The 26,246-nt window shown below is 42.0% G+C and overlaps 1 protein-coding gene across 4 annotated transcripts in view; it reads left to right on the top strand.

The window, feature by feature from the left end:
- Positions 1-313: 313 nt before the first annotated feature.
- LCLAT1 (lysocardiolipin acyltransferase 1) overlaps positions 314-26,246 on the top strand; it is a 142,900-nt gene continuing 116,967 nt past the window's right edge. For 2 of the 4 annotated variants that reach the window (XM_058668123.1, XM_004582710.3), the window contains exons 1-2: positions 314-473; positions 12,530-12,685. The gene's annotated coding sequence lies outside the window, so the exon portion shown is untranslated. Of the gene's footprint in view, positions 495-12,529; positions 12,686-26,246 lie in introns of all 4 variants that reach the window. The other 2 variants (XM_058668120.1, XM_058668122.1) reach the window with 2 other exon arrangements.

Here is a 26,246-nt window from a genome sequence, read left to right as displayed (position 1 = left end):
GCTGGAAACGCGGCACGTGCGGGGGTGGGCTGGGGAAAACGCGCGCGCTGAGAACTGCTTAGATTTAGCCCCCAGAGCTGGCGCACGCACTCTAGCTGTTTACCCTGCTGCAGTGTGAAGGGCGGGCTGCATGTTTCTCGCCACCTCGCTCCACTGCTCTCCCCGGCCTCCTCTCCAGCGCGGCCCCTTTAAAGGCGCCCTCGACGCTCGGGGTCTCCCCGGGCTGCACCACAGGGGCGGGGCGCAGGGGACCTGGGCTTCCCACGCAGTCGGGGACGCCGCTGCGTCACGGCGTCCGCAGCCAATCCGGATCGCGCCTGCTGGGACGCATTACTAGGGCGACGGGCCGGACGCCTTCTGGCTTCGGAATGAATTAGCGGCGGGTTCTTCTCGGAGGCTGTGACCCCTTTGGAGTCTCCCAGCTCGCCCCCGCGCCCCCCTCGACGTCCCGCCGCGTCCCCTATCAGTCACAGGTGGGAGGCTGGAACTGTCAGGTGGGGCTTACGGCGTGGGGAAAATGGCGCCGGCGGCCGGGGGATTCTCCAGGTTAGCGGAGGGGGTGGCTGCAACCCTGGCTCGTCCCCCCCGACCCAGTAACGGTCACTTGGCCAGGGATTTGGGGTCCTAGCGCAGGTGGCCAGGTCGCCAGCTCAGCGGAGAAGTGGGGCGCCGAGGGTCGCGCAAGCAGGGTCTGCGAGGGCCAGGGTCGTGGTCTCGGGCCGCGGAGGGCCGGCTGCCCCGGTCCGGGTTTACCTGAGGGGCGTTGGCATGAAGACTTCGCTGCTACCTGGGCGAGTCGGGGAGCCCTACTGTCCCCCGCACTGCGCGAACCCTGCCTCTGTTCAAGTCCCATGTGCAAAACTGTCCCAAGTGGCCAACACGTGCAAGGTGTGCATGCGAGGTGTCGCGGGCAGGGGCGGGTGCAGCTTTGTGTGTGTCCTCCAGGTGCCAGCGTGGCTGGGGTCCGAGGTCCAACTCCTATTTTAGGCTGTAGCATGGCTCCTCATGGCCCATGTGAAGAGAAGTAAAATGTGGGGCAGTTAGCTGTGGGTTTAGGAACTGCTTTTCTCCAGGTCCTCACCTGCCTCAGATGGGTGCTTCCCCTGAAACATTCCACCTGCCTTTGAAATTCTACTTACTGGGTCTTGATTGGATCTCAAGAAGGATGCTGACAATAAAGCTAGTGAAGGTATTACCCAGATGAACTGTCTGCCGATTTCCTTCAGTGCCAAAACTTGGGCAGAAAAACATCAGGTTATGAACTGTGAGGGCACTTCACGAAGTTAATGGAACTTGGAATCCAAGGTTTACCTGTATCGCAGAACGTTTAGCATTGTGTGTTTTTCATAATACACATTTCCATGAATTTTTGAAAGAGTCCTTGGATGCCTGGATGGTACATTTCATTTGTACTAGAATACCTTTTACTTTGCAAGTCCATTTCCATGAAGTTTTTGAAGTTCCCTTGTGTAATTAGTTGGGCTTTTTCTTTTTTTCTATACTGCCTTGATGAAAATTTTTTTCCCCCAAACCTTGTATTTCTGGAGAGTCAGTAAAAACCAGTTCTTTGCTGTGTAAGACTTTCTTTTTAGTTGCTACAGTCCTTGTACGTTGGTGTGAGAGCTAAGTGTAGTGTTGGTGATTTTAGTGGTGTGTCATTCTGTACCTGAGGAAGCCCCTCAGCGCTTTCTGTTGTGGTGGTGAAGCCACTGTCTGGAGTGCTTACCGTGGCACTCTCCTGCTCTTCAAGCCTGCTAAATGCTGTGGTTCCACTTGGCCTTTAGGCTGCTGTTGCCTGCAGCTGGAGCCAATCTGAGGACAACCCAAAGCGATCTCTTGCAAACTAGATCTGTGGAAGTTTGGTTGGTTTAACCTGGCTTTGAGCTTTTGTGTGGTTTGTAAGAGGCAGCAGTCTTGTCCAGACAACCTCACTGCCCTGTTGTGAGGGGCACATGGACAGAATGTGGAAAAAAATTTTAACGAGTTGAAGGCGCCGTGACAGTGGTTGATGTTTATCACTGCAAATTGTGCAGTGAGCTGGTACCAATGGCTGACCTGTGTGTGATAACTCAGTCACCCGGCAACACTGTCAGGTGCATGCTTTTCATCCTCCTGTCTTTGATGATGAAATTGATGCAGCATTGATGTTTGTCCGAAGTCACACTGCTTGCATTGTAACTCCAGCTTGTGGTCTTTAGCACCCTGTGTGCCGACTTCCTGAACTACACAGATACGTTTATGTGTTAGATTTTTCAAGGAAGTAGTTTGGTTTGTGATCTTGAAGTTGTACGCACAGTGACTCATGTGTTGTGCCCGATTAGTGATTGGTGTGATGGTTGGAATAGGCCAGAGTGGGGGGTTCACCCTCCTTTGATGCTGGTTACTTACAGATGTGACAGTTGTGTGACTCACTTCTGCCAGGAAGCTTAAGTCTGTAATTAGGATTTCAGTTCTTATTAAATTCTTTAAAACAGTGATCTACTTTTAAAAGAAAATTTGTTTTAGCTAGGTTCTTTGCTTTAACATACTTGCACTGGTTTTTTTTTTTTTTTTTTTTTTTTTTTTTCAGTCTTTAGAGAAACATAACACAAGTTAGGTGGCTGGGACATTCACTGGACCTTTCTGGAATAACACTGCTAAGTCGTTGGGATGTAAAAATTAATGTCTGATTTTGTCCTGGAGTAAGTCAAGGAGAAGCCCAAGTTCAGAAGTTTGTAGATGAGTGAATGAGACAAATAAATGATTACTACTATGGGATAAAGATTCAAATCCAGCTCTGGGCACAGAGAGCTGTGGGAACACCTTTCTAAAGGAGCCGTGCTTCTGCTCGGGTGGGCCTGGTGGGGAGCAGGGGAAGCGGTGGAAAGCCTGTGGGAGTCAGGTCACCGGTGTCCGGGAGCCAGGCCAGCCTGTGGGAGGAGCGGCTGGGAGGGAAGCCAGCAAAGCGAGGTCCAAGTTGTGGGCTTTATCCTGAGAGTACTGGACGTTGAACAGGTGTCAGTGAGCTGAGTAACATGATCGACTCTTGTTCAGGAGGGGTGGCATTGGTGACAGGGTGGAAGGCAAGAAGTGTAAGGAGGAGACCAGTTAAGGAGAGTTTTCGTATTCCACATCAGAGATGGCATAAGACTTGGATCAGATTTCTGAATCAGAGCGGAGTTCAGATTTCCCAACACATTGTGAAAGCAGTGTGAGGACAGTTGGGCGTGAAGAATGGCAGGGTTGGGGAGGGAAGCACGGGCCCAGTGGAGAAGAGGTTTGCTTGTTAACTGTATGGTTGGAAGTTGGGGAGATACTGTGAAATAACTTGGGCAGGCAGTTAATTTGTGACTTTTTAAATAGGGTGGGAAGAATTATGTAAGTTACGTTGGGGGAAGATGCCAGGATAATGGCGATTAGACGTTTTAATGTTAGATTTTTAATATGTTTAGAAGTTATTGTAATGCAAAAAAATAACCACTGATAAATTCTCCAGCTGTAAAACTGATCACTAGAATATGTATAACTTCTGTTTGCCCAGCTCCTGCCACCGTAACATGAAACAGTGTGAAATGAGTGCAAGGTCAAGGGGCAAGTCTTGCACAAAAGTTGCAAGTTTTCTGAATCAGAATGCGGTGGAGAATCACTCAAGCCCAAAGCAGAGATGAAAGAACTAGTGTGTGGAGTAGCAGACATTTGTTATAAAAGACTTGGAAAGCACTGACCATAAAAATCATAGTTTTTTTCCGGCTTCATTAAAATTAAGAGCCTTTCTCCATATAGAGTTGCCATTATGATAATGAAATGCCAAACACAGACTGGAAGAAGACATTTACAATTCATATGTCTGATCAAGAAACCAGAATGTGTGTGTATAAAATCAGTAAGAAAAATAATTCAGTTAGAAAATACATGAAGTCTTGAACAGGCGCTTTCTCATGGAAGATCTTAGATGGGTCAGCATGAATCTTAGTCAACAGGGAAATAGGAACTAAGATGAGAGATACTACTGTGTATCTTTTTCTTAAGATTTATTTATTTATTTTATTATTGGAAAGTCAGATTTACAGAGAGAAGGAGATGCAGAGAGAAAGACTTTCTATCTGCTGGTTCACTTCCCAGCTGGCCACAATGGCCAGAGATGAGCTGATTCAAAGCCAGGAATCAGGAGCCTCTCCCACGTGGGTGCAGGGTCCCAAGGCTTTGAGCTGGATGGGAAGTGGAGCAGCTGGGATTAGAACCGACACCCATAAGGGATTCCAGTGCATGCAAGGCGAGGATTGTAGCCACTAGGCTACTGCACCAGGCTCAGTTTCTATCTTTTTAACTGTGATGTCTTCATGCCTGTTTTAATCTAGTTTATACTGTACTTAACATGGCTTTAGTATAAGGGGATGAGTATTTAAACTAAAGTATGCTTTGCATTACAGTGATGTCCAGGGTATATTAACATCAGTGTTGAACATTAACTTTTGGAAACTGTTTAGGGTGAGTCTGTCAGTGATGTGGGAGTTTGAAATGAGATGTCTGACATTTTCCCCTTTTATGTGTTACCATGATTGGCTTGCTACTCTTCATTTTTTTCCTTCTGGAATTCACTAAAAATGTGTTACTCAGGTTTATTGCTTGTATGTTCAGCACACTGAGACTGGTATCTTGTGATGTGGTGCTCAAACCGGAGTTTGAGGATTCCTGGGATAAGGTCCTTATTAATGTGAGTGACTGCGGATTTGAACTGAGGTGTATTTCACCGTGGCTGTTCATTAATAATGACTGATTAAAGGTAGAATTGCCCTTTGGTCTCTAAGAATGGGAGCAGTCATTTGGAGTAGTCCAGGTATTTGCAAACTGACCTTATTTGCCAGTTTTATTTATGGCAGTCATAAAGCCAGTAAAATTCAGTTTCTCTCACTCACTAGGAAGAAATAAATTCGGAGTCAGAGTTAGTCAAGGTAGATGGAGTCTTGCCTTTCTGGAGCTGGTATGACAGACTTCTTGCTTTTGGGTGAGCTGATCTTAAGCCAGCAGAGTTATGCTGAATGTATATTAACACAGCTATGTTTATTTCCCTTTTTATTTTTGCCATCAAGAAAATTGAAGGGTTCTACTATTTTCAGTTGTGAACTCTAAGAGCTTATCTATTTTTGTCTGAGGCAGCTGTGCTTCAAACTTCTCAAGGACCTTTTCCATATGTATGTTCGTTAGCTTTTTTACAACATTTCTAGAAGATGGATAGGTAGTGATGTTAGCTTCCTAGGGTTCCCGTAAGAAATCACCACAAGTGGGGCAGAATGTGCGAGGGCGTAGACTAGGTGAAGTAGTCCCACAGCACGTCTCCGTGCTTGCAGGCCTCTTCCTAGCCTGGGTGTGTCTTTGAGCATTGTAATGAGCTGGAAGGCACCTGTCAGCTTGAGTTGGGCTGTGCAGATGCCAGTCCTAATGTTGAATGTAGCTGGTTCTAATAGGACCCTCTTAAAAATGCAGTTTAGCAGGTTTTAGTAAAGACAGATATTATGGAATAGCAGGTTATTGTACAATTGGCTAATAAATGACTGTTTTGGGGTGGTGTTTGTTAGCTAAGGGAAGCTGACAGTTGGCAGGGATCCATGACTGTCCACCATTTCAATACGTTTTCTGGGATTTGTCACACAGCAGTGTAGATTCCTTTTTTTAGACTTTTTGTTTTGAGATAATTTTGGAATCACAAGAAGTTATGAGGAATAATACACATTTTTCCAATGATGACATCCTACAAAACTAGTAGGATGCCACAATCTGGGTTAATCTTGATGTAGCCAAGATGCAGAACAATTTTGTGACTAGGATTCCTATTGCCCTTCAACTCCACGTAGCTGATTTCTGCCCCGCACAGTCTGTTGTCCACTTCTTGGGTAGCAGGCCCCAAGTCCTTGGATCATTTCCTTCTGAATGTTTGCATACAAGGTTTTGTGTGGGTTCCACTTCACTGGGAATACTCAGGCGTGTGACTTTTGGGCTGTGTGACAGTTGCAGAAATGCCTGTATTTGTGAAATCTATCCATTGATCTACATATCTGTCGTCAAGTCAATACCATGCTGTCTTATTATTGCTCTGTAATAAATCCTGAAAACAGGATGTATGAGTCTTACTTTGTTCTTTTCCAACCTTGTTTTGTCTGTTCTGAGTTTCTTGAAAGTCCATATGGATTTTAAAATCAGTTTCTACAAAAAATGTCAGCTGGAGGGCTGATAGACAGTATTTTTTTTTTTTAATATAGTCATTGAGTTTTTCAGCCTTCTCTACAGTTAATTTTAGGACATATTCACCACCTCTAAAACCCAGCATCCATTAACAGTGTCACTTTATTTTCTCCAGCTCGTTCTTTTTTTTTTTTTTTTTTTAAAGATTTATTCATTTTATTACAGCCAGATATACACAGAGGAGGAGAGACAGAGAGGAAGATCTTCCGTCCGATGATTCACTCCCCAAGTGAGCCGCAACGGCCGGTGCGCGCCGATCCCAAGCCGGGAACCTGGAACCTCTTCCGGGTCTCCCACGTGGGTGCAGGGTCCCAATGCATTGGGCTGTCCTCAACTGCTTTCCCAGGCCACAAGCAGGGAGCTGGATGGGAAGTGGAGCTGCCGGGATTAGAACCGGCGCCATATGGGATCCTGGGGCGTTCAAGGCGAGGACTTTAGCCGCTACGCCACGCCGCCGGGCCCTCCAGCTCATTCTTTTATACTAGACTACCACTAATCCACTTTTCCCTGTTGATTTGTCTACTCTTACTCTCAACATTACATATCAACAGAGTCAACCAATATATGGTTTTTGTGACTGGATTCTTTCATGTAGCATCTTTTTAAGGTTTATTCAGTGTTGTCATCATCAAGTAATACTCTATTTGACAGATATGCCAGATTTTATGTATTCATCAGTTGGTGAACATTCAAGTTGCTTCTATTTCTTGGTTGTTAACAATGCTGCTATGAACATTCTTTTTTTTTTTTTAGATTTATTTATTTTTATTACAAAGTCAGATATAGAGAGAGGAAAATCTTCCATCTGATGATTCACTCCCCAAGTGAGCGCAACAGCCAGTACTGTGCCAATCTGGAGCCAGGAGCCAGGAACTTCCTCCAGGTCTCCCACACGGGTGCAGAGTCCCAAGGCTTTGGGCTGTCCTCGACTGCTTTCCCAGGCCACAAGCAGGGAGCTGGATGGGAAGTGGAGCTGCAAGGATTAGAACTGGTGCCCATATGGGATTCTGGCATGTTCAAGGTGGAGGACCTTAGCTGCTAGGCCATGCCGCCGGGCCCTGCTATGAACATTCTAATAGAAGTTTTATGTATATGTTTCTGTTTGTTTTTCTGGAATGTCAGGAGTGGAATTGCTGGACCAGAGAGTAACCATGTTTAAGAATTTGAGGAATTGCCAGAGTTCCGTGACGTAGCTGTTTTACATATCCACTAGCAGTGTGCGCAAGTTTCCATTTCTCTGTACAAATCCTTGTTATTCCCTGTCTTTCAAAAATTCAGGTACTTGGGCATGGTGCTGTAGCATAATGGATGAAATCAGCACCTGTGATGCCAGCATCCCATGTGAGTGCTGGTTAGTTTTCTGGCTGATCACTTCCTATCCGGCTCTGCTTCCATCCAGCTCTCTGCTAATGGCTTGGGAAAAACAGCAGAATGTGGTCTTCGTGTTTGTTCCCTGCCATCCATGTGGGAGACTTGGATGAAGCTACTGATTCCTGAGCTCGGCCTGGCCCTCTGAGGAGTGAACCAGTAGATCATTCTTTCTGTCTCTTACCCTCTCTGTAACTCTGTCAAATGAATGAAGAAACATTTTTAGCAATTTATTTGCTTATTTCTCTCTCTCTTGCACACACACACACACACACACACACACACACAGTAGTGATGTGGGTGGGAAGATCTCCCATCCACTGGTTCACAGTCCAAATGTCTGGGGACTGAGAACCCAATTCAGGTCTCCCTCTTGAGTGGCAGGGACCCAGCTGACTGAGCCATCACCTCTCATTGGCTTCCCAGGCTATGTCAGCTGGAAGCTGTAACTGAGAGTAAAGCCGGGACTCAAACACAGACACCCTGGTCTGACTGGGTGTCCTAACGGGAGACTTGGACTGTTCCAAATGCCCGCTCCTATTATCTTTTTAGTTATATTGGAAAAATTCTGCTTTCCTGCTGAGTAAGAAATATTTTTTATAGTGATTTTGATTTTCCCTGGCAAATGCTGATTCTTTCTTGTACTTGTTGGGCATTTTGTATGTTTTCTTTATTTTAGAAAGATGCTTATTCATCTCCCTTTCCTGATTTTAAATTGGGTTATCTATCTTTTGATTATTGGGTTATAAGAATTACTTATACACAATATTCTAAGTATAAGTTCTTTATGATAGATACAACTTAGAAAACTTTTCTCCCCTTCTGCTGGTTCTTTTGAGATAGTTTATTTTTAAATGTGTATCTTGTGTCTGCGCCTTGCTGGACTCAATAGTTGTGTGAGGTTCAGAGCAGGCTTCCTGAGCACTCTGTAAACCTGAGGTCATCTGCAAACAGGACCGTTTTTATTTGCTCTCTTCTTTGGTTTCCTTTTCTTGTTTGCTTACATTGGCTAGAATTTGAACCCCTAGGTTGAATGTAAGTGTGGACATCCTTGCTTTATCCTCAGTAATATGGAGAAAGTGTACTGTATTTGGCCTTTTTTTTTTGGAGTGTAATGTTTGCTGTGTTGTTTTTGCAGATGCTCGTTATCTTGTTGAAGAAGTTCCGTTTTCTCTCTCTCTTTCTGATAGGCTCAGGGAATAAGCCATTTCCACAAACCGTTTTTCTATCTTTACATATTTCTGGGATTGTTTTTCTTTAAACTGTGAATAATGTGGATTATATTGACAGATTCTCAAATATTAGACCAGAGTTGCCTTCCTGAATTAAATTCATTTTGTAAAATATATTGTTGAATTCTTTTTTCTGGCACTTTAAGAATTATGTGTTTATATTCTGACATTAGCCTATAACTTTCTTTTATTATACTGTCATTTTCTTTAAAGATTTATTTATTTGAAAGGCAGAGAAAGAGACACAGAGAGATCTTCTGTCTGCTGGTTCTCTTCCCAAGTGGGTGCAACAACCAGAGCTGGGCTGATCTGTAGTTAGGAGCCAGGAGCTTGTTCTGGTTCTCCCACATGTGGGCGCAGGTCTTAAGGGCCTGGGCTGCTATCCTCTGCCTTCCCAGACACATTATCAGGGAGCTGGGTCGAAAGTGAAGCAACTGAGAATTGAACTGGCACCCATATGAGATGTGGGCATGGCAAGCAGAGGCTTAACATACATGCCATGGTGGTGGCCTCCTGCACTATCATATTGTGTGTGGTTTTTTTTTTTTTTTTCCTTGAAGGTAATATGAGCTTCATGAATTGGGAAATGCTCATTTCTGTTTACAGAGATTGTGTGGAATTGGTGTTAATTCTCTGTAAACATTTGGTAACATTGCCAATGAAATAGCCCAGATCAGGAGATATCTTTAATGGAAGGTTTTAAATTGTGAGTTTCCTTCAAATATCCCTACCAAACTAGTCTGACATGTGTTTTAATTGTACTTTAAAGGGAAGTGACCATGGACTTGCAAAGCCAGGCTCCCATGTTGCTGGCCTCGGTTGGCAATTTCCAGTCCTCTCTTGACATCACTGGCATTGGCCTACCCCATTAGTGTTACCTGCTATCCTTTGTGACTCTCCTGGGAGATTCCTCCTGCTCCCACTCCGTGGAAGCAAGAAGAGGTGTCTCATGGCCAGGTGGGACAGAAGTCCTTGCTCTCCCTGTGGTCTGCACAGACATTGCTAATGGGAGAGCCGGGGCCGCATAGGCACTCTCAGATATCCGCTGCTGGAGGAGGAAGGGTTTGGGACAGCTGGCAGCAGCTGGGGAGGTGGTCCTCTGGGCTCCTCACATGGCCTGCACTGTGGGGAGGGCTGGGCCACAGTTTCTTCTGTAGTTTTTGGCTGTTGTGTAGGTAAAGGGCTCTCTGTCCCCTTGTGCTGCTGTTCTCAGTTCTTTGTCTTGAGAGCTTTTGTGAGCAGTATCAAGATCTGCTTGATCTTGCTGGAAGTGCAAGTTGGGGTGGGTTACATTTTTGTGAAAGAAAACATAGGATGGAAATTCAGAAGCATTAAGTTGACCCATAAGACATTTGAAAAGTTAACCTTTGGGTCCCTTACTTGCAAGTAACTGTGTAACTATTACTTAATATCTCCATAGAGGACTAAATCATTCAGTAGAACCACACCCTCTTTAGTTTTAGCTCTCTTAAGAGGCCTCACAATCCAGTGAATTAACTTCTTTTTCTTTTTTTTAATGAAGTCATAATCTAAACCCAGTTCTCTTTTGTGGTAGAGAAAATTTGTCTTAATGATTACTTAATTTTGGGATCAGCACGATGGCTCAACTGGCTTATCTTTTGCCTGCAAGCACCGGGATCCCATATAGGCACTGGTTCCTGGCTGCTCCCCTCCCATGCAGCTCCCTGTTTGTGGCCTGAGAAAACAATGGAGGATAGTCCAAAGCCTTGGGACCCTGCATCTGCGTGCAAGACCTGTAAGAAACTCCTGGCTTCGGAGCAGCTCAGCTTTGGCCGTTGCAGCCATTTGGAGAATGAACCAGCATATGGAAGCTCTTTCTCTCTCATTTTCTTCTGTAAATCTAGCTCTCCAATTAGAAAAAAAAAAAAGCGTAAGAAAAAAAAAAGAATCACTAGATTTGAGGCAAAAAAAAAAAAAAGGTTTATTTTATGGAGAAGGATAGCTCAGTTTTTTTCCCCGTCTTTGTCAGAGATCTTAGAGCTGTGATCCCTATCTGAAGGAAGAAGAAGAAAGCATTGTGCACAGTGGTGAGAATATCTGCAAGGGAAAATTGTGATGGTCTGAAATGTACTGAACGGATCTGGGGTCTTCGGTAAAGAGCGGTGTTGCAGGAGCCCTTCTCCTGAGCATCTGCGGGGTCTGCAGCTGCCATTGCTCTGTTTTACGTTAGGGTGTACATAAGTGATGGCAAGGCAGAGCGATCGTGTGTCGAGACGTGCAGAGGATTCTGTTGGATGGAGTGTAGCAGACTTCTCTTATTCAGTGGAAGAAACCAGTTTTCTGTCTGTTCAGCAAATTCATTTCAGTACTCTCCAGTGCCTAATGTATGTCTGCTCTGGAACATTTTATTTGTTCCCTAATTAATGAATTAATTAAAGTCAGAAACATATTTTGTGTTTGCATGAGAGATAGTTACCTTCTCATTTGTTGGTTGGTATTTCTGCTTCAGCAGCCTGAGCTCCGAGGTGGCCTGGCTGGGCTGAGGTCCAGCTGTAGCAGTTACTACCACTGTGATTTGGGAACAAGTCTGTTTACTCATTGTAAAGAGTGAATGGAGTGCTATTTTTTTATTCCTCATAGTCATCTTGAGGAGTGAAAGAAATGTTTCAACTAACACTTCTCACAGCACCTCATTCTAAGAAATCTATTTTGTTGTGTTATTATTATTAGAATATTGCGGGCAATTATTTTCCCTTGCTGAGACTTAATTTCTTAATCTGTAAAAATAAGAAAATGAGTTGATTTTTTTTCAATTAAATCCTAAGTTTAACTGGCAATATTTGGAAAGAATGGAGTGAAGTAACACAGTGGTTACTCTTGGAGGGAAAGATATTTTAGTATGCCGTAGCCTTGCTGCTCTGAGAAAGGAAATGGAGGTTTTGTTCTGGGGAGCCTTTAGTTAGCGCTGCAGCCTGGTAACTCAGCCAGGAAAAGGAGCTCTGGCTGCCTGGCTTTGTGCTGGGAAGAGGCCTGGGCAGCTAGGGAGGGAGGGAGAACTTACCTCTACTGCGAGCACATTTGGAGAGCGGGGACCGCGTGGGTGGAAGCTTTATAGCTGCTAAGCACCCCATAGGTCTTGGGCATGTTGTTTGGGAGGCAGGAACCAGAACGGGCTGGGTTTTGCTTAATTTGTAAAGGATTCTTTTTGAATTTCAGGGGCAGTTTTTGGGTGAGCATAGTGGAGTGAATGAGGAGGAGGAGGAACTGTTATTTAAACTGACCTGTCTTTCTGAACCTTAATGCAGACAGGTGTTTTACTCAGGGCTTTTTGTAGGGGTAGACAGTGAGTCATAGTTTGACGAATTGGTTTAGATAGAAGAGGCTGAGTTAGATGATCCTCAGAGGCTGAGAGAATTTAAGTTTCCCAGAAATCAGCAGTGAAGGCAACGGCAGACCTTGACCTAGTGTGGGTTGTGTCCTTGGAAAACATATGCAGTGGCTCAAACCAATGTCACAACCTCCCTCTCTCCTGGGAACCTGTAGGGGTGCACACGGTAGGCTGTCCTCAGACTGACATGCCTGGCCTAAGCACAGTGACAGGCACAGTTCCCTGGCTTCCTGGGTTACTTGGGCATTAATTTAGTCAGTGCTTAAATAAGGTTCATTACATGTGGTGAAGTATCTGATGAGCCTTGTACACTGTCCCAAAGTCGGCTTTCTCTTCTTTCTTCTCTTTATCCTATCCTCAGGCTGGACGACGGAGTTGGAACTCCTTCCTGGGAAGGTGGCAACAAAGGATGAGGTGATATGTGTATTACAGGGAAAAATAAGTTGTGATGCTTCTAAACCAAGTGGCTTCTAGCTGCTGAATGAACTTTCTGAAAGCGGGATTATAAACGCCTTGGGTAAGTCTGTATAATGGTTCCTGCGTGTGAGTACCTTCATGTATTTGGACACAAAGCTTTTTGAGTCGATCATAGTTGCTCCCGTAATATAGTATTGTTGACATATTCTGAGCTTGTTCTGTAACCCTTAGTTGAAAATTATGCATTTGTTTCTGTTAGAAGTTTTGAGGACACTTCGGAAAATTCTTGAAAAATGGAATTAAAGGACTAGTTTATTTCAATGCAAAGTGTTTTGAAATTCATGCATTTAACAAAAGTCATGGGAAATGTGTGCAATGAAAAATGCTGCATGGATTTTATTTATTTATTTTTTGGCATCCAAGTATGTTATCTTTTAGTTCTATTTTTCATGATATTTTTGAAGTACCCTTAACTTAAAACTTTCCTGTTAGAAAATGAAATGTTTCTATTGAAGAACAAAATCCAACATTTCTGCTTGCCATTTGATCAAATAATTCTTTCAGAAAGCTTGTTATAAATTAGGTACCATTTTGTTCAGAGTCCAGAATACTAAGTAGATTATGTTATAGAGCTCAGCTCTCACACCTGCTGCCACATGCAGTAATTTGCTTCCATTTGACTCTGGCAGTGCACAGAATGGCACTAGTGGGTACCCGCCCTTTGAGGCAGCAAGGACGTTTTAGGGAAACTTGATCATTAATTCTAACCATGTCCACTTAAAACTCTAGGCGCATAATCTGCGTCTGCCCCTGCTTATCTGAAATCCTTTCCTATTACCATTAGCTTTAGTTAGGATAAGACTAAATTAATTCTCATTCCACATTCAGTTTCCTACCAGTATGTTTATTTCTGCTTAATTGTTCAGGCTTGAGTCTTTATGGGCAGCTTTGATACCTTCCCTTGCCTTTAAAGAAATTATGTGCACTTTTCTAAAACTTTTGATTTTTATTTTTAATGTTTCCATTATTTCATTAGTATGAATTGGGTTCTGAACTATTAACTTCCATTTACTGTGTCTTTGACCTAGTAAGTAACAACGGAAGACTTTTCGAATTCCCTGATAGTAGCGCCTTTTGTCATTTATGATAAGCTCCTTTTGACAACTGCTGAGGTTTTGCTCATGAGGTGACTGGTGGGTCTTTAGATACCTTCAAGGAAGGAACTGTGCACATGAGAAGGACCGAGGTCAAAGGGAATGAGAACTCCTGGCCCTCTTGCTGGGTCTCTGGGGAGAAGGGAGACTGGACATTGTGTCCAGAGGTGGCCAGGGATTTGCTATAGTCCGCCTCACTGATGAAGCTCCTTAGGAAGAGCCTGCAGCAGTGGTGGTGAGCTTGACGATGTGCCAGCACCTGGCACCTGGACTTTGAGTGACGGCAGGAGGCTGTGTGTCTCCTGCCCTCTCCCCCAGGCCGTGGCCGGGTGGCTCTTCTGTTTGCTTGTTCCTGGGTCCTCTCCTTTGTGATAATACTTTAACTGTGTAAGTTTAGTGCTTCCACTGAATTTTGTGACTTGTAGAGATTAGTGGCTCTGCAGAGAGATTTGGTGAGTTTCTGAATTTGTATCCAAGTCAGACAGTTGAGGGTAGGTGGGTTGTCCTGAAGTTAAAAGCAATTTTGCTGGGACCTAGCTCTTTAACACTTGTAGGTTCTGATGCTGATTTCAGGTTGTGAGGATTACAATTGAATTGAATTGAAGCACACCTCATTGCTTGGTGTCAGAATTGGCTTTGTGTGTGTGAGGCCTGTCTTTGTGTCATATGTTGTGCTATGTGTGCTGTGTGTTATTTCATGTATTATTACTGTGGGATGAGGTGTATTTTTATTATCCTTTATTTACAGATAAGGGAAGTGATTCCTTACTTTTCCAGGGTTACACAGCTAGGAATCATTGGGGAACTCGATGCTTTCTGACCTTTCAAACCCTGTGGGCTGAACTAATGGCGTTCCCTGCTCTGAATGTTACTGCATTCCCTGAGCTGGCAGCCCTAGACCCAGGACTGATGTTCTACATGAGCCTTTCTCACATCATTTTTGAGCCTAGTGATTTTCAGTTGCTCTCCATATTGCAGTATAAAACTCCTGCTTCTTAGGCAATCATTCAAGTCTCAGCAGAATTCTGCAGGCCCAGGTTAGTGATACTGCACAGCAGAGAACAGATCCCTATTTTGTAGCAGCACCACTCAATCTGTATCTCCAAGGAATTGCATTAAGAGATGCAGCATACCTCTTCTGGCTCCTTGTGAAGCACAGTTACAGCTGGAATGTAAGGAGTATCAGAACTGTAAACATTCCCATGCCACCCGGGTGAGCAGTTCAGGTGATTGCATGTTTCTATAGTTCAAAAGGCAAACAGCTTCATGTAGCAGGTTAAGATTGAGCTTGACCGTGAAATGGTGGTGATGCTTTTGAGAATTTGCTGAGGTTAAGCCCCTTCGTTAGGAGTACCCTGAGTGAAAAGGAAAGGAGGGGATTCCTGGACAGGTGTTGAAAGGGAACCTTTGCTGATGCGAGGGCCTGTTCCCTTCCTTAAAACAAACCTTGGAAAGCTGTGGCTGTTCGTTACTAAGCAAACTTGTGCAAAGTCTTTATTCTGTGAAGCTAAAGTTGATTGGAATGAATCTAAAGCTAGTGTAAGGACCACCATGGATGCTAAGATTAAATGAACATATTGTTGAATAGCAATTTAACTTAAAAATAAGGTGCAAATATTATTGTGAATTCCCTTTTCATGTATGTTACTTGTGTTGATCCCAGAAAATTAAACTATAAAATTTAAAGATGTTTTTAGTGGTAGGAACACTGGAATGAATATTGAAAGTAGCACATCTAGAGAAGTAGCATTCTTTAGTATTGGGTAAGTTTTAGTTCAGTTTTATAAAGTCGTCGTTGTACTGGCACTCACGTCATGATTGTAGACCCTGTCTGCTCTCGGGTTTTGGATCTCCAGGACTCACAAAAGCACATTAATATGTTGGTCTTCTGGGCTTCATGTTTTTTTTTTTTTAAGATTTGTTTATTTCTGTTTGAAATAAAGAGTTATAGTTGGAGAAGTAGAGACACAGAGAGCTCTCCCATCCACTGGTTCACTCCTCAAATGGCTGCAACTGCTGGAGTTGGGTCAATATATAGCCAGGAGCCAGGCATTTCGTCAATATTTATTGGGTAAAAATGTATACACAATTAAAAACTGAACAGCTATACCAAATTATCTTCTAAAGGGCTGTCTGTTTCTAATCTGCTATAGTATGTTGACCAGAACTCATTGCCCTGTATATACAGCTTTGCTAGGTATTATCATAGATGACTATGAAAAGTAATAGTTGGAAACATGGTCACATTGCCTTAATATAAATTCTTTGTGTATTACTTTTAAATGACCTTTTTTCATATGTGATTGTTTTGGTTCTTTGCCTGTTTTTCCTATTGTTATGTTTTATTTCTGATTCTTTAAAGCTCTTATATTTAGCATGTAATTTTTAATTCATCTGGAATTTATTGTTTTTATGGCATGAAAACTTTTTGGCTCGGGAGTAGAGTCAAGGGCTAGTGGGTCTTAAGATTGTGTGTCTGGAAAAATTCAGAGGATAAAAATAAGTTGGTGTCTTTGGAAAGTAGTTTGTCTCAAATTTTTGAAAACAATTAATTATTACTGAACTCCATAAAGTATGTTGGGATAGTAGGTAGATCCTGCCAACAAAAAGATCTCACTACCAATTCAGAAGAGAACGAAAAAAATTTAGTTTTTACTATGTGTACATATCACATAATGCATGTAGATAATTCTAAAGAAGCTATAAAGATTTGAGCTGATTTTTATTCGTTTCACACAGTAAACAAAGCTTTTCCTCTAATGTTGAGAGACAAGTGCGTGTTGTCCAGTGATGGATTGCTGAGTTCTTTTCAGCAGTATGTGTTCACAGTGCCTAGGGTTGGAAGGCCTGTGTACTAGGATGATGGGATTCTTCACCAAGTTAGTTTTTACTAGTGTGGTTTTAGGAAGACACTCAGTGATAGGCTTAGAAGTGCTCTCCCCCCAGAGAAATCCAAGTCTAGTCTGATTTGCTGAGAAAGATTCAGGATCTTGTGGTAGGACATTTATTTTGGGTCGTTTGATAGCACAGTCAAAGGTATCTTAGAAAGGGAAGAAGTGAGAGATTACATACTGGTAATGGAGTTGAAGGCTGTGCAACCAGGAAGCAGGAATTCAGTGATGGGACAGCAAGCCAAGGAATTCCAGCAGCCACACAAGGCAGTGGTCAGAGCTGGATTCCCCGGGGCCTTTGGAGGGAGTCCAGATGGCAGGGATGGGGGCGGTGTGTTTATCTCATACCCGAAATGTTTCCTTTAATCATATTTACCATTGAATTATTACTGATAATACTTCATTCTTGGCAACTCTGCTAATGACAGTTATTTGATTCTCATTGATAAATAACAGTTAAACACTTTACCAAATTACTTAAATAAACAAGAGAAGTGGTATTTGAAATTGGAAACTATTTTGACTTTTTAAAATATGGAATGTAAATGATTTAGAATCATTTATATTCTTTAGAGATTTACTTTGTTTTTAAAAAAATTTTTAAGGATTTATTTTATTTTATTGGAAAGTCAGATTTACAGAGAGAAGGAGAGACAGAAAGATCTTCCATCTGCTGATTCACTCCCCAGGTGGTCGCAATGGCCAGAGCTGAGCCTATCTGAAGCCTGGGATAGGCTTTTCTCGGTCTCACACATGGGTGCAGGATCGCAAGACTTTGGGCCGTCATCCACTGCTTTCCCAGGCCACAAGCAGGGAGCTGGATGGGAAGTGGAGCAGCCAGGACAAGAACTGGCTCCTGGCTTCGGATCAGCTCAACTCCGGCTGTTGGAGCCGCTTAAAGAGTGAATCAATGGACAGAAGATCTTCCTCTCTGTCTCTCCTCCTCTCTATATATCTGACTTTCCAATAAAAATAAATAAATCTTTAAAAAAAATCTTTTTTCTTTTGTATTGAGGTAGGAAATGATTACTTTTCATACTCATTTCAGAAATTTATATTTTCTCAAAATACTTTCAGGAGAAAAACTCAAGAATTCTATATAATGATTTTGCCCCAGTGAAGCTTTTGTTCCTGACACTTTAAGTCTTGTGATAGAATCTCTCTCTCTCTTCTTTTTTTTTAAATTAGGATTCCTTTTATGTATGTATGTATGTATGTATGTATGTATTGGAAAGGTAGATATACAATGAGAAGGAGATACAGAGGGAAAGATCATCCGTCCGCTAGCTCACTCCCCGAATGACGGCAATGGCCGGGCTTAGCTGATCTGAAGGCAGGAGCCAGGAGTTTCCTCCAGGTCTCCCACAGGGGTGCAGAGTCCCAAGGCTTTAGGCCATCTTCAGCTGTTTTTCCAGGTTACAGGCAGGGAACTGGATGAGAAGTGGAGCAACTGGGACGTGAACTGGAATTCATATGAAATCTGGAGGATGCAAGGTGAGGATTTAGCTGCTAGGGCACTGTTCTTTAATGGGATGTCTTATGGCATGTTTAGCTAACACGCACACTGAGACCTTCACAGCACAGAGATGAGGAAGAGAAAAGATTAGCCATGGACCAGTGGGTTTCTTGAAACTGTCATTGCATTAATTAAATAATAATTACACCTTTCTCTCTATTCTGTCTGGAATTTAAAAGTAATGAAATGATTTCTTATAATGTTTCACCTGCTGTTTGTATACAGTATATCTGGCTTCACTGGTTAAAAGGGAGCACAGATTTTGGTCTTGGGAAGATATTTTGGAAAACTAGAGTTTTCCTGAAGTATTTCTGGTTCATTATGCAGTGAGATATAAATCAGAATCAGTCATACTTATACATGAGGGGCTGCCTAAACCCAGTGAAATATGTACAGTGAAAAAGCTAAATATATTTCAAAAAACTTTTTGGACCAAAGTAAATATCTTTGAGCTTCGTTTTTCTAGACGTTTTTTGGGGTCCCTGTGAATATGAATAAGTGACACAGCCCTGAGCAAGGAGGACACCAAATGTACTATTTGTGTATTTTTTTAAAGTTTTGTTTTATTTATTTGAAAGAATTAGAGAGATCGAGATCTTCCATCCTCTGATTCATTCCCCAAATGACCAGGGCTATGCTTGTCCTTATCCTGGATGCTGGAGCTGCTTCTGTGTCTCCCGAGTGGGCATGGGAACCAAGCTCTTGGGCCATCATCCACTGCTTTCTCAGGCCATAAACAGAGAACTGAATTGGAAGTGAAGCAGCCAGGACTTGAACCAGTGCTCATATGTGGATGCAGCTCTGCAGGCAGTGATCTTACCCTCCGTGTCATCCTGTGATTTTCTTAATTAAAAAAGAATTTTGTGTGCATGTCAGATAAAGAGCTGGGACTAGAACAGGTGGCCATATAGGATGCCAGCACCATAGGCAAAGGATTAGTCTGGTATGCTGCCACACTGACTAGTCATTTAATTCTGGTAACACACAGCTTCTAAGTATCAGATGTATCTAGATTTTGGCATAAAGATACTGCAAACAGCAAATGAAAATCAGAATAGAAAGGCCCATTTTCTAATTTAATAAATTAGCCATTGGCTTTTGAAATTGTCTTCCCTTTGCCCACTCATGCACAAAAGAAGATAAATTATGTCACTAAAGAGGAAATCAACTGAAAAGCCTTTTCTGAATTTCATAAATTGTAAAGTCACAATTATGGAGAAATATAAAAAGAGGGAGAGAGAAATATGTTGACAATAGAGACAACAAGGGTATTTCCAGAGGAAACACATTCCATTCTCTCTGTGGGAGACCTGGATTGAATTCCATGCCTGCTCAACCCCTGCTATTGCTGAACTTTGATTAGTGAACCAGTGGGTTGAAGATCTCTGCTCCTCCCACTTCTATCCCTTCTCATGCTCCCTTGGTCTTTCAAATAAATAAGTTAATGAAAACTTTATGGCAAATGTATATTATTAGAAGAATTTTCATGTTAGCTGCTTATGTCCTCCAGAGTTACACAATTGTTTCTGTAGAACGGAATCTGGTGAAGAAGGGTGTGCTGTAAATGGGGCCGTGTTTTCTTTGGCGTGTTGCTGTGCCTTGGACTGAGTCTAGACCATCTTGAAGTGTGATGAGCCCTTCATTTGTCATGTGATCTTGTTAATGAATGAACTTTTAGAAGTAATTTGGTTTTAGTTTAATAATTGGTTATATGCAGATCTAGGATTGGGTTTTGCTTTTCTAATCTTACTGATAATTTTCTGTTTGGTGTTATATGTTGTTTTGGGGGTAGCTGGTGGTGACTTGCAGTATGGCTTCAAAGAGCAATATTACTTGGCTTTTGTGTTTTTTCTTTTATAAACATGTAATTATTAAAATTGCATGGAATTCCTGGGAGGCTATACAGTGGGTTTGGAAAGGACCCAGGCTTTAGGGAAGTCTGGATTATACACCAGAACATAGAAGTATAGTGTTAGGATTTTATGACCTAACCTGGTAGAATCTTCATTTTGTGTTTTAATGCATATCTAAACAGAATAAGTTTTAAATTATCATGCATGTTTATGCAACTGAATGCAGTATTTCTCTTTTAGCCACATAAATGTTGAATGATTCTTTCCTTTTGATTGTTCTTTCTTATGCAATTTCTGCTAATATTTAATGTTCTGTAGTGATTTCAGTCCTTTAGAAACATTTTTGAGAGATGAAAAAAATCCATATACACAGTCTTTAAAATTAACACTCTATGTATTAGAACTGTTCCTAAATACTGTGTTGAGGTGGCATGATTCTTTGTTCAAGGAAAAATTTTGTATTGTATGTCTTAATGCCTGATTAAATAAAACTTTCAAGGGACTGATAATTCTTAAGCTTTAATGTTCTAGATTTCATGTAAATGATTAGTTCTCAACCATTTAAATGCTGAGCACTGATTGAGTGATTAGCAGTCAAGGGGTTGTATAGTGTCAGTCATGAACATGACTTTAAGAAACTTATGCATCAGAATGGAGAAGATAATATAGCTGTAGCTAACCTTTGTTGAATACTTGCTAAGTTCCTGGAGCTGCTGAAAAATAATTTATTTTGGATACCAGTGCAAATGTTCAGTGGCTGAATCCTTGTCTTGTATGCACTGGGATCCTGTATGGTTGCTGGCTCACGTCCCAACTGCTCCAATCCCATCAGCTCCCTGCTTGTTGCCTGGGAAAGCAATAGAGGATGGTCCAAAGCCTTGGGATCCTGCACCCATGTGGGACATTTGGAAGAAGCTCCTGGCTTCGGATAGGCTGATCTCCGGCCATTGTGGCCACTTGGGGTATCAATCAGTGGGCATAAAGTCTTTCTCTTGTATTTTCTTCTCTCTGTATATTTGCCTTTCCAATAAAAATAAATAAGTTGTTAAAAAAAGAGCTTGAAGTAGGTCCTATTTCTAGTTTTATGTTGTTAGTGTAGGTCTTAAGACCCAGAGAGGTTCAGTAATTTGCTCAGAGTCACCAGTGGTGAAACCTTGTGTAAATAGTAGTTGAGTAATTTGTAGCTGTTTATAGGTTGATAGCTCTCTGGCGAAGAGTACTTGGTTGAGTATTGAATTATCCTGAATTACCTTTTGTACATTATTGCTGCAGTATTACACTGAAGTGTGTGGTTTGGTATCTAATAATTTGTGCCTAAATTTTACAGTTTATTTGGATTTGGGGTACTTTTTGGAAGGCTTAATTGACAGGATGATACAATCCTTTTTTCATACTTTGTTTAGAACATTTTATTCTGTGAGGTAGGGAGAATCTGCTGCTTCTTCCTGTACCTAGGAATTTGCTGATGGTGTTTGTAACTTCATGTTTCTGACGGTCTTCAATTGTTTATCATTCTTTTCATTGGATTTTTAAAAATTTTTGCATTTTATTATTATTATCATTTTATGATACAGTTCCATAGGCTCCTGGTATTTCCCTTATCCCCTCCCCAATCACTTCCCCCACCTAGTTCCTCTATATCATTACTAAAATATAGTTCTTCATACACAATCATATGTCCATCATTGCGGACATGGACGATGGCAGAGGGTCCGGCATCCTATTGTCAAGATATAGTGAACAGTTTCATTGTAAGTCCATCTTTGTCTGGAAGTAGAAATGCATACTACATTGTATCCTCACATCTGGATATGTTAGTCTCCATTTCACAGCTACTGCACATCCCCTCAAATGAAAAGTCATATTACAAAATCAACAATAAAAAGAAAAATAAAAACTTACAACGCCATGAAGTTAAATGACATGTTACTAGATATGCCAATCTCCATTACACAGCTACTATACATCCCCTTGAATGAAAAGCCACAAAACAAAATCAACATTAGGGAGAAAAAACAAATTAACAACACCACAAAGTTAGATAACATGCTACTAAATGAGTAACATGTAGCTGAAGAAATGAAAATCAAGAACCTTCTTGAAGAAAATGATGCTGCTGTATGATCTGAGAGTCACTGAAGAATTCAATCAGAAGAAAGTGTTTTGAAGAGATGAAACTAACAGAAAACAACAAAACCAATGTGATATAGTTTCCGCTGATCTTTGTTGGTGAAGTGTGTCTCTTCTAGACAATAAATAGATGTTGTTTTGTTTTTTTAATCCAGTCTACTAATCTATGACGTTTGATTAAGCCCAAACCATCTACATTCAGAGTTTAGTATGTATGGATGCTACTTTCGTCCTGCCATTTTAGGAATGGTTTGTTCATTGGTTTAGTCTTCTGTTGTCATTTTACTGGGATGTTCTTCCCGTTTGCCTTTGGTTTTGGTGGGTGCTATTCCTCTTCTCTGTCAAAAGAACATCTTGAAGTATCCTTTGTAGGGCAGGTTTGGAAGAGGCAAATTCTTTTAACTTTTTTTGACTGTGGAGGAATTTTATTTCATTTTCAAAAACAAAAGAAAACTTTGCTGGATATGTTATCCTAGGTCGACAATTTGTTTCTTTTAGAATCTGGAATATGTCACTCCATCCTTTTCTTGCCTGTAGAGTTTCCTGTGAGAGATCTCCTGTGAGTTTAATTGGCTTTCCTTTATATGTCAATTGATTTTTTTTGATGTGCACATTTAAGGATCTTTTCCTTATGTTGAGTTGAAGAGAGCTTGATAATCATGTGTCTTGATGAAGATCGCTTTTGATCAAGCTTGTTGGGAGTTCTGTGCCTCTCCTGGATCTTGTTTCCCAATTCTTTCTCTAGATTAGGGAAATTTTCCTTTATTATTTCATTAAATACATTTGCAAACTCAGCTTCTCTTTCTGCACCTTCTGGGACTCCCCTAACTCTTATATTTGGCCTCTTAATAGTGTCTTTCAATTCTTGAATACTTTTTTTGGCCTGATCCAGCTCTGCTTCCAGCTTTTTGTTTGTTTCCCGTTGATGACAGGAAATATCTTCCAATTCTGAGATTCTTTCTTCTGCTTACTTCATTCTATTTTGGAGACTCTCCATTGTACTTTTAATTTGCTCTACTGTGTTCTTAATTTCTGATATATCAGCCTTGATTTGCTTTATTGCTTCCTTAAATTCTTTGAACTCTTACATGTGCTTCTCATTGTTGATCAGAATCTTTAAAATGAGTCTTATGGATTCTGTGTCCCCCATTTTCTCGATGTCTTCCTCAGTGAACTCTGAGGTTGGCATAGGGTTTTGCTGCTTTGCAGGGGAGTTTACAGTAATATTCATGTGCCTTTGTCTCTTCTTTTGCTCTTGGTTTTTGTACTTCTGGTTAGCAGAGTCTTCTCCTTGGGGCAGGTTTCTAAGCTGTGTCACCCACAGGTCTACAATGCGATTTTGCTTATTGCAGTTGGTACACAACTTTTTGCTTGCAGCCACTTGTGCCACAACCTCCAGCAAGTTCCAGGTCTGGGTTCTTATGTTAGATTTCCATCGTGGTCTCCACAACCCCAGCTCCTGGCTCACCACTCTCCACCTCCTGTGATACCGTGCTGAGGCTGCACAGTTGTCTCTGCAACCTTTCTCCCACTTCTGGTTGGAACAGGTCCCAGGATTAGATGGACACCAGGTGTCCTATATAATTAGGTTGTTGGTGGCGCTGATCTTGCTGGAAACTTGTTGGATGTTAGGTCTGAGTGCCAGACAGACCTATTTTGACCCATAGGATGCCGCAGTCGGTATTGTTTTCCTGCGGGACCAGTGCAATCCATGGAACTCAGCAAGTTCTTGTAAGTTCAGCACATGCGCAGTTCACTATTGTCACCTGCAGTCCTAAAGCTATTGCCACAGTGTACAAAATGGCGCCTGACGTACCACCACTAGAGGTCTTGATCTGCTGGCCATCAGGTCTTAGGGCTACCCAGACCTGTCCTGGGTGGAACCTGTAGAATGCCACGTTGCTGCAGTTCACTGAGACAGAAATGAGTTCACTCCCAGCTCAGTGTATGCTCAGTCCTTTCCCTTGCCTTTGCCTCCTTACGTAAAATGTTGCCCAATTTGGCTCTAGGGGACTGACTGGGCTGTGAAATCCACATTGTCATGGCCCTGCCCATCTGGGATCTGCTGCTCTGTCTTTGCTCCTGGTCAAATCAAATGGACCAGCAGGACGGACAGTTCTTGTCTGGGTTTACCTCCCAAGCTCCCAGTGAAAGTCCCTTCCCACCTGGTTGCTGGTGGAGCTCTGGCTGCTGGTGGAGTTCAGATGGCCGTTAGCTGGATGCTGCTGGAGTATCAGTCTCTGCAACACCACACCGTTGTTTTTGCTGCTTTCCTGTGTCTGTCAGTCTCCAGGTACCCCTCTGCTGTTGTTATATTCTCTCATATTTCCTGGAATATGTCCTGTCTGCTTCATCCTGATTAAATGTTTTTCCATCCGTTTAAAAGTGTTCTTACCCTATTCCGCCGTCTTGATTCCTCTCTTCATTGGATTTAAAGGCCAGGATAGCACTTGCCCTTTTAACTTTCACGATTGAGTCTAAATGAAATTTGATCTCTCCAATTCTAGGTAAGTTAATTCCATTAAATTAGAGCTGGCTGTTTGATAGCCTAGATTTAACACCATTTATGAAATATTCAGGTCAGTGTTTGATGTGTGAGCAGAATACAGGCTACATCTTTGGTCTAAGTTGAAAAGATAAGGTGAGCCTTGATAAACAAGGGGATGTTACATTGTATATAAGGTAGATTTTTCTCTTTTCTGGAAAGTTGTGTGGCATGTATTTATGGTGATTTTGGTAGCCTGACAAACTTTAGTTTCTGTCTCTTAGTTTGAGACTTGATACTATCAATGTGTCACCTTATTTTTTTCATTTATGGTACCAGTGAGAAGGAATGTGATAAAGACTCAAAATAGGAAGCTTTTCTAATGGAAGGAAAGACACCCAGAAGTGCCTGGGTTTGGATTTTAAAAAGTCTTGGAAGGATTGACCAAGGCTCCAGAAGAATGTACCATTGAAAGTGGGAGCTTAGAAAGATCTTATCTGTCTCTGTATAGCTTTTGTTGAAAACAGAATAGCTTCTTTAAGTTTTTTGGAACTTTATTATTTTTTTCTTCTTTCCTCTTCCCCCGTTTTTCTAATAGTGAAAAATCTCGGTGGGTTATTTAACGAATAGACATGAAGGGCTGTGTTGTGGTCTGAATTCTGTGGCCTAGCATTTGGAAACATCAACTGAAGTGCTGGTGTGGGATAAAGAACTGCTAGTCAAAAGCCGGTCACAGAGGCATTTGGGAGAAAAGAGAGATAGGAGTGGCATCTGCAGTTGTGTTAATGCCAAAAATTGAAGCTTTAGGAGTATTTTATAACTAATTATTCCAGTTTAGGTTTTTATTTATAGTTGTTAGACTGTTGTTGTTAGTATTATATTTTCAGGTACCTGTGGGTGAAGTTGGCTTCTGTGGACTGATCAGAAAACCCAATTGATTATCCTGGTCAGAAATAGTTCTTAGGGCCCAATGCAGTAGCTCAGCTCCCCTTGAACGTGCTGGGATCCCATATGGGGGCCGATTCTAATCCTGGTGGCCCCACTTCCCGTCCAGCTCCCTGCTTGTGACCTGGGAAAGCAGTTGAGGACAGCCCAAAGCTTTGGGACCCTGCAACTGGATGGGAGACCTGGAAGAGGCTCCAGGATCCTGGCTTCGGATTGACTCAACTCTGAATCAAAGGATGGAAGATCTTTCTGTCTGTCCTCTTCTCTGTTATCTGACAGATAATAAAAATAAATAATAAATCTTAAAAAAGTTCCTTGAAGTTTACTTTTTGAAAGTGTTTGACACCCTTTTATTCCAAATAAAGAGCATCTTGCTGCTTGCTGATAGCATTTACTGAGATGGAGAAACATTGGTAGCAGTGGAATAGGTGAAGGTAGAAGTTTTTATGTTTACTTAGGCATATTAAGTGTGATGAAACTATTAGGCATGCAAGGGTCAGGTGATGGGTCAGTGAATCTGGAGAGCCTAGGAGAGGATTGCTTATCAATGTCAACAGATAAATGACCTGGAGGGAGGAGAGAAAGGATAGAGACACTGGGAGGCAACTAATGTCTGTCTGGGTGGTAGAAGTCCAACCTTCTGGAAGGTCAGTAGAGAAGGAGGAGTTGATCATGCCAGTGGGAGAG

This window comes from Ochotona princeps, chromosome 8 (assembly GCF_030435755.1).
Source record: "Ochotona princeps isolate mOchPri1 chromosome 8, mOchPri1.hap1, whole genome shotgun sequence".
In the NCBI taxonomy this organism is placed as follows: Eukaryota; Metazoa; Chordata; class Mammalia; order Lagomorpha; family Ochotonidae; genus Ochotona; species Ochotona princeps.
The sequence above is the reverse complement of the archived record's forward strand: the minus strand, read 5'-3'. Positions and strand labels throughout refer to the sequence as shown.